Genomic DNA, 14,313 nt, shown 5'->3' on the forward strand with positions numbered 1-14,313 from the left:
CATTCCATGCTATGAATTTGATTCTTGGTCATATCTAACTGCAAGGGAGTAGAGTCAGGCTGACAGTGACATCCCACTAAAACCCTATTACTAGGGATGAAATCACCACAGGACTATTTTGAGTTCTCCATAGCCATGTTAATAGATTGAGCATTGGAGCAGAGAAGTGGATACTTGGACTGAAATGTCTTGCCAAGTGTGGCCTTCAAGAAAACTTTTAGCTGAAGTTCAACCAAGGTAAGGAGATGGGAAGAGCAGTACAGAGATGACAGTTTTGGAGAAAATATACGATCTAAAAGGCTTTTATTTAAAGTAGTATCTAAGGATTACAGTGCATATTTATAAGTCAATCTTTATGCATTCAGAATGTGGATTACCCTTAACTTCTAAACACATGAGGAGTTGCAACATACTATGAATATTCATGTCAATGAATAACAGAGACATACCTACCAAGAATTAAATCATTTCAAATGATGGGATATGAGTTCATTGGACTTCCATTTCTATAAGCGGTTTTTAAGCATTTGTTTGTCCAAATCTGTTGTCTCTCTCGGTCTCCTTTTACTTGGGGAGGAAAGTGTACTACCACCTGAATGTACCCCTGCAGAGAATTTCATCAATTCAAATTAAAGATGCATTTTACAGTTGTCACTGATATATGACTTTGAGAATATGAGCTGCTGTATAAATGTTAAATGTTCCCATCCTCATGAAAATCACATTTCACCTCAGAGCCGTGTCTGGTTTTGCTATTCATTATTCATTTGAAGTCAGAGTTTTCCATTTTCAATATTATAATTAATTTGAATATTATTCAATGTTGTCACAACTGGCAGATTGTCAGCTTTCCCTGAACTCCTAACGTGTATTCACTCTCATTTTAAATACTTTATTTTTATTCTTAATCTCCTTCAAAACAAAACAGAACCATTTGCTCTGTCTCCAAAAATTCCATTTAACAAAATAGATCCTTTCCTCTTTCCCCGCTCCTTACCCTTTTATTTAACAGGAGTTATTTTCTGTCTTACATGCCCCCGACAGTGTCAGCCTGACTACCTGAAAGCCAACGCATGTAGGATTTGCATTAGGAGAAAAGTACGTGTTTTGTCAACTTTACATCCCACACAAGAATCGTGGGCTCTAAGTTTAGAATAGAATCTCAAACCAATATAAGTGGTATTTCATGCTGGGAACAAATTGGAGTTGTGAAAGACACTGGGGATGGAAATTCATGCTGTCTTGGCATGATCAGTAAGTATAATAGAGGGTTGGATATGAAGAATAATGTAGAAAGTACTCTTGTCCCAAAATGTATCACCCAGTAGGGAAGCCTGTTACATACAAATCAAAGGCTCAGTCCTATCATTTAGAAATTGAATTTGAAAGTTTTCTATTAAGAGACAAATAACATTTGGAATACAAAATTAAGTAAGCGATTGGATAGCACATACCCATCACAGTCACATGATGGTGCCCTTTGCAGATACTGCTTATTTATCATAGCATCCTCTCCCATGAACCTAGATACAGTCTTGAAACCCTCTCCAGCACAACATTCCATGCAGCGATTACAGTTTATCCTAGTTCTCTCTGACAATGAAATTGATTGCCATGAGCTTGAGAAGGGAGTCAGAAGGATGGATTGAGAGTGCTGAGTCCCAGTGAAAGGACAAATAGGGGCATTTCCAATGCCAAACTTCAAGAACCTCTAAATTCAGTTTAGGGGCCACTGTTTCTCTGTGTAGATAAGTGCTCAGCGATATAATCTGCAGAGACAATCAATTCTAACCATTCACTGTTTCATTGGAACTATAAAAATCAGCAGTTACTTCAGCTGGTTCAAATTAGAAGGATATATAATTTTGTTTTTGCTTTGGAAATGTTGTGGACTACACACACGTTTGATTTAGTCACTGATTACATTTACATTCCACTGGATTAATCTAGCAGCATCAGACTTTTTTTTAACAGAAAGCTTAAAAGCAAAGGAAAAGAAAATGTTATTATAAGAAAAAAATTATTAGGCACCTACTCACAGGTACACTTACTTCAAAGTGTGATTAGTTTAGAAGTGTCTAAGATATGTACATTTACAGTTGTAAGGATCTTTGAAATAGTTGAGCTAATTTTGTCATTTTACAGAGGAGAGAACTGAGCGTTGGAAAGGCTAAGTGACTTGCCCACTTTTACAAGAATTATTATTGAGGAGCCTGAACTAGAATCCAGTTGTTCTGACTCTCAGCCCACTGCTCTTTACATTACTCCTTGCTGGCTTTCTTTTCCTTATTTAGTCTTTTGGGATTTGAACAAGAACCCAGTTCATCACAAACCGTAATTCTCTTCTGTCTATTCTCCTAAAACGAGATAGATGGGTTTACATAGCTTTGAATCCCGGGATGTGAACAATATCACCAGGACTTTCTCCATCTTTCAGCTCTGTTCTTATCTATATATTTGCTTCATTCTCTCCCACTTTATAAAGACATTTTCCATGTGGAGGGATAAGTTATAGTTAATGCTTGAGATCCCTAGTTTCATTCAGATAAATCAAAATAATGACTCCAGAAGAGAGAGACAGTTGTCTTTTCCCAATGTTTGTATATAAAAATTATAGGGATGAGCCCTTATTGGTCTGGCCTAGATCACATGCCCATCCCCCCATCAATCTTTGTGTTCAAGAGAAGGGGGCACTTTGGCCCAAGCCAATTCTTGTGGCCTGAGTGGTTTGGTACAATGACTGGACTGGAAGCCTCACCAGAAGCCTCTAGATAAGTGGGGGGACAGTTACATCCCAGGAGGAGGATGCTATTGTCAGAAGATGGTGAAAAGGAGTACTAAGCTGATCAAAATAGATGTCTCCTCTTGATTGCATATATGAGTATAAACACACGCACACACAATCACACACACTTCTTCCGAGATGCATATATGTGCAATGTCCTGTGCAACCAGCACAAATCTCCCACATACAAGTAAAAACATTCTCACCTCCCCAAAGGATCCAAACAGAAAATCGTGTCAGCTGATTCTTCCCTGGGTAATGATCAATACTCTTGATCCGGTCTATAAATGTTTTGTTTATAAACCTGAACCCAGAGTTAAAAGATAATTTTAAATAATCTATACTCACTTAATATATAAGATGGGGAGAAAATAATCTCTGTAAAATGAAAAAAGAAGTAACATATAGTTTTCCCTGGTCCAGAATATCATACATAGTTGGAAAGGGAGCAAGGACTAATTTATTGTTTCCATTTTGCTTGAAAAGTACACACGAATGGTGCCACAGTACCACGTTGAAATTGTAGTGTCTGCTTAGCAAAATCCTCAAACTCTTCTCTGTGTTCCTTTTACCTTTGCACTTTCTTGAGGATTGGCCATCCCTTGAGGGCGCCTTTTCTTACAGTCTGTCAAGCAGGGGCAGTATTTTTTCTTGGAACCTCAAGGCCTAGAGGAATTTTTGGTGTCCTTTTTACTTCTCATTATCTTTTCCAAAGGTGTCTCCTCTCTTCTCCTACATGTATACACTTACTATACCCCTTCTTGTCATCACCATTTTTTATGTCCCAGCAAGTTCCCTCATTCATTAGAATTCTTAGCACGCACGTCAAAGTCTTCTCCATTTCTGTTTTTGTCATACACCCATATAAGTACTACCCAGAGCCATACTGGAGTGTAAAGCAAAAGAAAATGTGGGTCCCTCAATACGCCTATCAAAATATCCTCCTATAGTTTGAACCAAGTGGAAAAAATTAAAAGTTCTACAATCAAAAAACACGTCTACATATAAAGCACCTCATTGCCTAATCTGTTTGCACACCATTGTCTATCCGCATAAATCCACCCAATAGGAGATGCAGGCCCATAGGGGCCCAGGAACTGCAGGCTGTTTGGAAACGACTGTGTGTATTCATAGAAACAATGTTTGAACATGTATTATACCAGGAACTGTGCTGAGCACTTTTCACCGATTACCTCATTTAATCCTAGGTGTCTTCCCCACCTCTCTCCAAGCTTCATTAGAACAAGGGCTCTGTCTATCTTGCTCACATAGTCATATTGTATCTCTAATACCTAGCACAGTGCTAGACCCTTGATGTGAGTTATAATAGTAATAATATAAATATTGAAATAGAACCGAAAACAAACTTGGATAAAAAAACTTTAAATGACTTCCTCAACATTTGCTTGAACCCTTCAAGATCGAATAATTTTGAATAGGTGTATGTTTGTTAAAGCCTTTCCTAACTGAATTAGAATATTTCTGTTAAACAAACATGCTTCAAGAAATTGGATTGCATTTCAGTGGCTTTAAACTCTATGGCTCTTCTTCCTTTTCTGGTATTATGGGATTACATATGAAAAGTAATACCACTTCCAATAAGGTTAGATCAAGTAATTTGTACCAGTTCTCACACAAAAGACAACAAGAAAATTTGGACAAAATATTTTAAATGCCTGTATTTTAGAACTAATAAACAATGAAGACTAATAGGCCATGATCCAGTGTGGATGGAGTCTCAGGTTATGAACTTGTCTTTCCTTGAGGTTATTTATTCTTCAGAAGGAGAAACTGAATGTTAGGCGGAGTTGCACTTTGACAGCCTTCATGCACTAGGACAGCAGAGATTTGAGTACAGGCCCTCACAAAAGAAAATGGACTTGATGAACACCCCCCACTAAAAGGCTGTACTAGGGAAAAAAAGGTGACTCCAAAATAGATAGGCTCCCTCAGGGACTGCAGCTCAGCCGCAGCAAACACTAAATCCAGAAATTATATTAAGATAATCCTGAGAAGCTATTTCCCCGAGATATCTGGCCAAAGTAATAATAATAACAATAAATATGAATCCTCTCTGCAGGAAGATAACATCCTAGGCCACATATTATTTCTACCAAGCGTTTTGCAAATATGGTTTGAAGACATCCAGGGAATAAAGATAGACGACAACTGAAACCAGTAGAAGCAGAAACAACAGACAACAAAAAAAGGCTCCAAAAGCCTCTGATACTAGAGATATCAGATATTGGCTTGAAGGTAATTGTGACTACCGTGTTCAAGGAGAGAAAAGACGAAAGTGAGAATTTCAAAGGAGAACAAAACTTACATAAGATGAGAACTGAAAAAACAATAACTCGAATTAAAAACTCATTTGATAGGTTTTATACCAGATTAGGCACAACCAAAGATAAATTTAAAAACATATCCAGACTGAAGCTGAGAGAAAGGACTGGAAAATACAAATGATAAGGTACAAGACAAAAATGATTGACAAAATGTGTATTAGATCTACAACTGGAGTCTTCAAAAGACAGACAATATTTTAACAGATAATGATTTGTAACTTTCCAAATCTGAAGAATGTCATCGTCATAGATTCAAGAACCAGGAAGAACTCCATGCAGAATGAATACAAAGAAACCATTCCCAGGCACATTAGTAAAACCCCTGAAAACCAAAGACAAAAGAAAAGAAATTCTAGATACAGCAAAAGGAAACAAAAGAGGTTACCTTAAAAGAAGCATCAGCTGAGACCTACATCTGACTTTTATACAGAAAAATGTAATCCAGATGACAATGAAATTATATCTTTAAAATGTCAAAAAAAAAAAAACTGACATCTTAGAATTCTATTCCCACCTCCAAATATCTTTCAGAAATGGAGCTGAAATAGAGACATTTTTAGAAATACAAAATGTAAAGACTTAATTATTAGTCTGCCTACAATGAAAGAAAATGTGACAAGCCACTGTTTAATCAGATAGAGTGAGAGAGCTGAAAAAGAAAAAGGAACAGCAAGAAAGGTAAGCATGTGAGAATATTGTAGAGAATATTGATCATACAAAATATTAATAATGAAGCTTATGGGGCTTTGAAATATAGAGTTAAATACATTTTTAAAATATAAGTATTCTAAAATTCTTGAGTTATTCAGAAGCAAAGTGAAAACAACAGTTAGTATGAGACTTTGGCAAGTGAAGAATAACGTTTTTTCTAGAGACCACTAAAAGAATCTTAAAAGTGAATATCATTCAAGCTAATAGAGAAGGAAAAGGAATTTTTAAAAACTCAAACTACAGAAGGTAATAAAGGACCAAAAGAAACCCAAGAAAAAGAATCCAAAGCAGGAAGGACAAATAGAAACTACTGAGTAAGATGGTAAAACTCAAAAATATTGATAATTCCATTAAATGTAAAGAAACTAATGTGTTACTTAAAAGATAAAGCCAGACTGGATTAAAAATACAAAACTCAACTATATGCTGTTCATAAAACAGTCATTTGAAATATAATGATACATAAAAATTTTTTTAAAAATATGTGCTTTGTAGCATCAACCAAATAAAGCATGCATAGTAATATTACTATCAGACAAAGCGAGCTCTAAGGCAAAAAACATTGCTAGAAAGAAAGAAGGGTGCTTGGTAATGAAAAAAAGTTATGGTGAACCGGAAATAGATAACAATATCAAATTTGAACACACCTAATAACATATCTTTGAACTATATAAAGCAAAAATCTACACAAATTCTTGAGAAAAATAGATAAATCCGCACACTTCTCACCAACTAATCAAATAAGAGAACAAAAGAAAATAGAAAGATAAAAAAATATAAAAGATTTGAACACTGCAACCACCATAATTGGACATGTGTAGTACAGCATCCAAAACTGCAGAATAACATTCTTTTCAAAATGAAAAATATAATATTTTTTCATATGCTGAACTAGAAAGTAAATCAAAATATTTAAGAGAACTAAAATAACAATATATTCTCTGTCACAATACAATTATGTTAGAAGTCAATAGCACAAAGAACACTAGAAAATCCTTTTATGTTTGGAATTCAAGAAATATACTTATAACTAACCCATGAGTCAAAGAAGAAATTTCAATGGAAAAATTAAAAGATCTTAAGCAGATGAGACTGAAGAAAAATTGTGCATAAAAGGAAATTTATAGCTGTAGATACAGCATAAAAAGAATGAGAAGTAGATGTCCATCTTAACATGTCAGTAAAAGGATAAGTGATGAAACAGAAGATGGAAGGAAGGAAAGAGTAAAGAGAATGCAGAGAATTAAGAAACTAGAAGATGAACACAGAGAAGATCAGCAGAGCCAAAAGTGTGTTCTTTAAAAAGAATAACAAAATGAAGAAACCCTTAACAAGACCAATGAAGTACAAAAGAAGAAAAATGAGGTGGGATAGAAGAGAGAGAAATAACTAGTGTCAGAAAAGGGGAAAAAATGACACAATTGCATATCCTGTAGAGGTCTCTTCTGAAGGCTCTGAGGGAGAGTTTGTACCATGACTGTCTGCTGAGTTCTGGTGGCTGCCAGCAATCCTTGGCATACCCTGGCTTGTAGCTGAATCACTCCAATCTCTGCCTCCACCTTCAGTGACTGTCTGCTTGGTGTTTCTCCTGTGCTATCTTTGTCTTTTCCTCTTCCTGTAGGAACCCTTGTCTTTGGATCTAGGGCCCACACAGTTAATCCAGGACCTCATCTCAAGATCCTTCACTTAATTTTATCTGCAGACTCTCTTTCTAAAATAAGTTCACATTCACAGGTTCTGCATGTTAGGATCTGGACGTATCTTTTTGGGGGCCACAATTCAACCCACTACAATGACAATGAGTTTGAAAAATTATATGATATGGACAAACCTTTAGAAAAAGACAAATGGTCAAAATTAACAAAATGAAGTATAGAAAGTATGAACAGTCTAGAAAATAAATTGAATCAATAATTCAAATTTTTCTCAAAGAAAAAGCCCCAAGTCTAGATATCTTCTCTGGTGAATCCTACCAAATGTTTAAGGATAAATGAATGTCAGTGTTAACACAAAATCTTCCAGAGAATAGATAAAGAATTATCACTCAAAAACATATTTTATAAGTTCCTGATAACCTTGATATCAAAGCAGATGGGAACATTACAAGAAAGAAAAATTGCAAGCCAGCCAATATCTTCATAAATCCAGATGCAAAAATCCTAAATGAAAATTATCAAACCATTCCAGCAATATATAAAAGGATGATACATCCATGTCCAATTTGGAGTGATTCCAGGAAAATAAATTTAGCATAACATTAGGAAATCATTAATATAATTCATCACATTAACCAAATAAGGGAGAAAAATTATATGACCATCTCAATAGGTGTAGAAAAATTATTTGATGTAATAAAATATTCTTTGACATATGTGTGGGTGTTTATAATATTAAGGACCTTTCTTAATCTGACAAATGGCCATTACCCAAAACCTAGAGCAAATAACTCATCTAATCAAGAAATGTTGAAAGCTTTCCTCATGAAACTGGGAATAAAACAGTCATTTCCATTCAACATTGTACTGGAGGTGGTGGGCTCATTGTAATAAGGAAATAAATAATAAAATGTTGAAGAATTTGAAAGGAAGAAATACAACACTAATTAATCATAGTTGACACAATTGTGTACATAGAAAATATAAAATACTCTCCAGATAAACTATTAGAATTAACAAATTCATTTAATAGGTAAAAACTGGTAAAACCACTTTGGAAAACCAGCATTAATACTAATTCTACTCTCAAGCACATACCCAATATAAATGCAAGTGCATGTACTGTATGTATCCCCAGAGATTTGTATAAGAGTTGTCAAACAGCATTGTTAGGAATAGCCAAAAATTGAAAACAAACCCAATGCTCATGAACAGCAGAAGGGATAAATTGTGGTATATTTACACAATAAATTACTTTTCAGCAAGGAGATTGAACAAACTACAGCCATGCGCAACAAGATGGATAAATCTCATAAGCCTAACATTGAATAAAAGATGCCAGACATTAAAAAAAATGCATCGTGTATGGGCATTGCTCTATTTGTATAAATTTTAAACATAGGTAATGTAAATTACAATATTTGAAAATGCATGTTTAGACAATGATCAAATAAATCAAGGAAGCATTTGCCACAAACTTTAGGAGAAGAGTCAAACTTTGGAAGGAGAAAAGGGGAATGGTATGAGGTGCTAGCAGTGTTTTATTTTTTGATCTGAGTGGTGATTGCAAGAACATTTTTTTGCTTTGTGTTGAATCGCCAAGATATATATCTTTTTAAAATATATTTCCTACATGTGCTATATATATTTCACAATTGTAATAGTTAAAACAAAAGAAAGAAGAACTTTTCAAATTTGACCAGGGGCATCAAGAAAGCTAGTAATGATAATAATTTATGGACAGGGTGAGGATTAGATGAGCTGAGCAAGGCACTTACCTTGGGTGCAAAATTTAGCGGAGAGCCAAAAAACTCAGTAATCAAGTAAATAATACCTAATGGAATATTTTAAAGAATCAATATTAACGCAAAAAATTCATATGACTAAAATATCAAAAGGATCAATAACAAATAACAAATCAGTATCAGTATGGACCAAGCACTTTTCTGAGTGCTTTTACATGTGTTAACTGATTCAATCCACATAGAACCCTATGAGGTGGGCTCTATAATTATCCTTTATTTTATTAATGAGTAAAGCACAGAGGAAAGTAGTTATTTTCCCAAGGTCATCCAGCTGGTGCATAGCAAAGCCAGAGTTCAAACCCAGTTCAAACTCCAGAGGGCATGCTCTTAGGGACAGAAAGATGCTCCACCTGCCTATTTGCAATAGCAGCAAATGCAGTCAGGTTGTGCCAGCCAGTGATCTCCCTTGATATTACTCTGATTCCTTCCACTGAGCATACGTTCTCCACATCATATGTTTATAAGTTATTATTGTGTTCAGAGGAGAGATGAAACTGAAGGAAGAATATTAGGGAAATCAATATGATTTGGGACCTTATAAAAGCTTCATGAAGCCTCTCTTTACTTGAGTAAGTGTGATTCCCATGGTGTGGGATGTGCCAACCAGCCGAGAAAATCTCCTAGAGTTCTCCAGTCAAATGATTCCGTCTCACTCCCATAATTCATGCTACTCTAGGACACCTGTAAGGCTTATGGGCAGTAAACTTAATATTTGATAAATAGAGTTGGATAAAAAATACAGATTTATATTGATTAATTTGAAAATTATACCACAGTAGGCTACTATATTTTAAAAGAAGTTTAGAAAACTATGAAAAATTTGATACCTTTTTTATAAGGATGAGAGACTGGGTAGGGAGTATACAGCCTCAGGTTTTATTTACCTTATGTAACAGTAATTCATTAACCAAACATCATCATTTAGACTGTTGTCTTCTGTTAAAGTAAGCTCAGTCTGAGCCAGAAAAAACAAGTCAGAGAATCAGTTTGCTAAAAATGCACAAAGCAGCTTAAATTTCAAAGGTAGCTCAAAAATTAATGACTCAGTCCCCCCAAGGTGCAACAGTATGCATGGAGAATAGAGAAAGAAATAGAAAAAAAATTAGGGAACTAAGTAATTCCAATGAATATTAATGAGAGATGGGCACTTTTCAGGTAGAGCTCCGTAGGTAGAAAGGAAATAGAATGTATGAGAGGGTAAATTTCAATAAACAGTTATTTATAGATATGAGAAAATGAGTTCCACTGGATTTCAATCCTTCCTAAACTGTAACAATGTCCATTTCGTTCAAACAAATCAAACTTTTTGAGAAATAAAGCTTGCTATAGGCTGCCAATATGTCTCATTAGAACATGAAAAATTCCATTAAATAACTACTTTTAAAAATCTTTCCTAATTAACCAGTTTGATCGTTTCACAGAACCATAACTTTGAGTCTACTTCCTGAATCTTAAAAATTGCCTTTAAGTATTTAATCATCCTACTTTCTGTTTTTATCAAACTATGGCATAAAGTATCACTGAAAAAAATGAGAGTTCTATTGCAGGAATGTTCTGTACGTGACAATGACAGAAGTAGAGTTGAGAAAGTGGAACTGAAAAGCTGAGATGGGATTCAGCACAGCATCTAGGGAAGGTGGCAATGGAATTAAGGCAAGACTTGGGGTGTCAATCACAGTAGAAAAAATAACAATTAAATATTTTAAGTGCCATTGTGAGAAAGTCACAGTTTTCTGTTCTAAACTTAAATTAGCAAACTGTGAAGGAAATTTCTCTGAGGCTCATTTTGAAAACTTTAGAATGAAAATTAGTGGACAAAATGTCAGGTCCAAAATTTTAGAATAATCTTTGTGATACTCAGTTGGGTCCCAAAGCCTTTCAATTCATCTCCTCCTCATTATTTTTTTGTAACAAAAGGAGTTATTTTTGACTGTTAGTGTTTCCATGCAACCATCTTTGACGGTTAAAGCCAGAGATGGATCTGTCAGAGCTGTCAATATCTTTCTGTGTTTAGGATTTCAGCCTTTCATCTGAACAAATAAGTGTAGAGTTCTTGTGCTTTGCAGTTTTGCTTTTTCATGAGCATGAATGCAAAAGAAGCTGAGCTAAGAATGGCAGCTACAACTCCTCCGACAAAAAAAGGTAATGCAAAAAAGGCCAGTTTTTAAAAGAGGGAAAATGTTTGGGGCATTAGAGGTTTTGTGACTCTAGCAATATGTTTCTCTTTTCCGAATCGTTACTCATTACTGTCAATCACCCTCCTATCCTAGAACTTTAGATCCCATCATTTGCATTTCCAAACGCAAATGAAAAAACATATGCTTTTTCAATCCAATCTTGATGTTCACTTTAGTTAATTTCGGATTTTTTCCCCCATGCATTGGGATCTAAGTAAATGTAAGCAATAGGGAGTACTCACCTAGTTGTGGTTCAGGGAATGAAAGCTCAGATCTTCCAAGGAGATATGGCAGTTTGTCCTGAATGTTGGGAGACTGAAGTGAGCTGTGGACCACTCTTTCAAGGAAATGGAATTTGCCCACTGGGGCATATAAATACGAACCAACCACAAAGAGCCAACCATCATATGGAGAGAACATTAAAATTCTCTATTTTACCTCCACGGATCTCCTGCCTTCAACAAACAGTAACTGAATCCTATTCATGTACCGTCCCAGGACCGGGGATATAATGGTGATATAATAATGGTCAGTCCCAGTTTCAAAGAGATTATGGCCTGAGAAGGAGCACATGGCTAACACTGGTGAAACAGAGTGAGGTCTCTGCATCCTTACCCCATGTTCACTCCTGGAAGGCGAGGAGTCTAGTAACATAATGATCCAGAAGAGTCAGACTTTGGGAAGCAATCAGAAATTGCAAGAGTCTTTGTCTTTTCGCTGTTTCATTTTGAAGGCTCTGAAAGACCTGGAGCTTCACTCACACATTGACCATATGGGAGAGGTTACTTTGTGAGAACATGTGAGTTCCTTCACCTCACAGAAACTAATAAACTAATGATCAAACTGGATCACTGTCCTGCTCAACCCCCTCAATTATTTCCCATTGTAACCGGAAAAATATTCAAACTCCTTCCACGCCTGCAAGGCCCTGCATGATGTGGCCTTGAATACCTCTCTGAACGCCTCTTTTTCATCCTTCTGACTAATGCTGTTGTCACGAGAGCCTCATCTCTGCCTTCAAATATGCCAAGCTTGTTCCCATGTCAAGACACTAGTATGTTCTTTTGGCTTGGAATCCTCTTCCTCCGCATCACTGCATGGCTGCCTTGTTTTTACCATTCAGGCCTCAATTCACAACTCCCTAAACAGAAATAACACCTTCACCTTTCCCTTCTCCAGACTCCAGTTCATCTTCCAGATTTTCTTGTTTGACTTTTAGAATTTACCTCTACCTGAAATTATGTATATATTTGTGCATTTATTGAACGTCTCATAACGCTATGGGCAATCTGTCTTCCTCACTTCTCTATTACTAGAGCCTGAAGTATTGCCTGACCTCATAACGGGCCTTCCAAAAAATATTTCCTGACTGATGCACTGACTCATTTCAAAAATATTTTCAGAAATACCAATGGGTGGATGGGCAGGAGAGTTTCTATGGGTACAAGTGTTGGGCAAGAAAAAAAAAAAGAAATGTGTGTTAATGTCAATATAACTTCATTTGTATATACAGACTAAAGAAACTAGTCATATATGGTGTATGCAATATGATAGGTGCTATAAAGGGAGTGGGTCAGAATTTGAGAGGTGAGAAATCTCAAGAAGTAATGACATCTTAACTGAAACCACAAGATAAGTAGGATATAGCTCAATTCTAGAAGAATAAGAGATGAATGGGGAAGGGTGTTCCCCTCAAAATTAAATAGTATGTACAAAGCCCAAAGAGGTTTGACATCTATCAAGAAAAAAATCAAAGACATTGAAAAGTGTGAAACGGAGACTAATGGCATCACATTTGCATGATGGATAAATGGAAGGGTTGAGACTGAAAGCAGGGAACTGAGTTAGAGTGTTGCTAAGAAATCCACAAGAAAGATGATAGCATTCTTGAACTTGGGTAGATCCACAGAGGATGGATGGAATGGGATAAATCAAGAGATTGAAAAGTCTTATACAATCAACAGGACTTGGTTGCTTACGTGTGAGAGTGAACAAAGCAAGTAATTTTTATCCAATTTTCCTTATTAGGCATTTGGATGCATGGTGATTCCAGTGACTGACATTGAGGGTCTTGGAGGAGAGGTAGGTTTTGGTGGACAAGATGGCATTCTCGTTGAGCTTAAATTGTCAAAGGAAGAGCCAAGTGGAGCTATCCAGGAGGCTGATGTATATACGTGTCTGGGAAGATGCATTAGAAGCATTTGTGAGTTAGACTAGAGATGATAATTAAAGTCATGTGAGCTAATGAGGTCAAACAGTAATAGTAACCAAAGGGAGAAGAGAATACAGACTCAGATGGAACCCTGTGGAACACCAATATGTAACACATTAAAAAAAAGGAAAAAGAGCCAGCTGTGAAGCTTACTTAATGCAGCAAGAAAGATAGGAGGAAAAAACATTCTGTGACATCACAAAAGTCAATGAAGGAGAACATTTCAGAAAGAGTAACTTATTCAACAATGTCAAGTGCTACAGAAAAAATCAAATTAGATTAGGTTTCCAAAGTGCCCATGGGATTGAGTAAAGTTGCTGGTTACAACTGCAAGAAAGTTCTAATGGAGTGGTGAAGATGAAAGTGGATTCCAGACTGCAGAAATCTGAACAGGAGATAGGAGGCAAAATATGGCCATGAGGGGAGGCAACCCTTTAAAGGAATTTGGCCATTGTTGTGAAGTGAGTGAAATATTGCAGTAGAAAGTGAGGGAAATAGTGTATTTATGATGAAAAGTAACTGAGAATATCTAAATACTGATGGAAAAGAGCCATTGAAGAGGGTTCTTTTGAAGACATAGGAAAAAGAGATAATTGATGAAGCAAGATTACTGAAGAGGTGGA

Source organism: Equus asinus, chromosome 24 (assembly GCF_041296235.1).
Source record: "Equus asinus isolate D_3611 breed Donkey chromosome 24, EquAss-T2T_v2, whole genome shotgun sequence".
Taxonomy (NCBI): domain Eukaryota; kingdom Metazoa; phylum Chordata; class Mammalia; order Perissodactyla; family Equidae; genus Equus; species Equus asinus.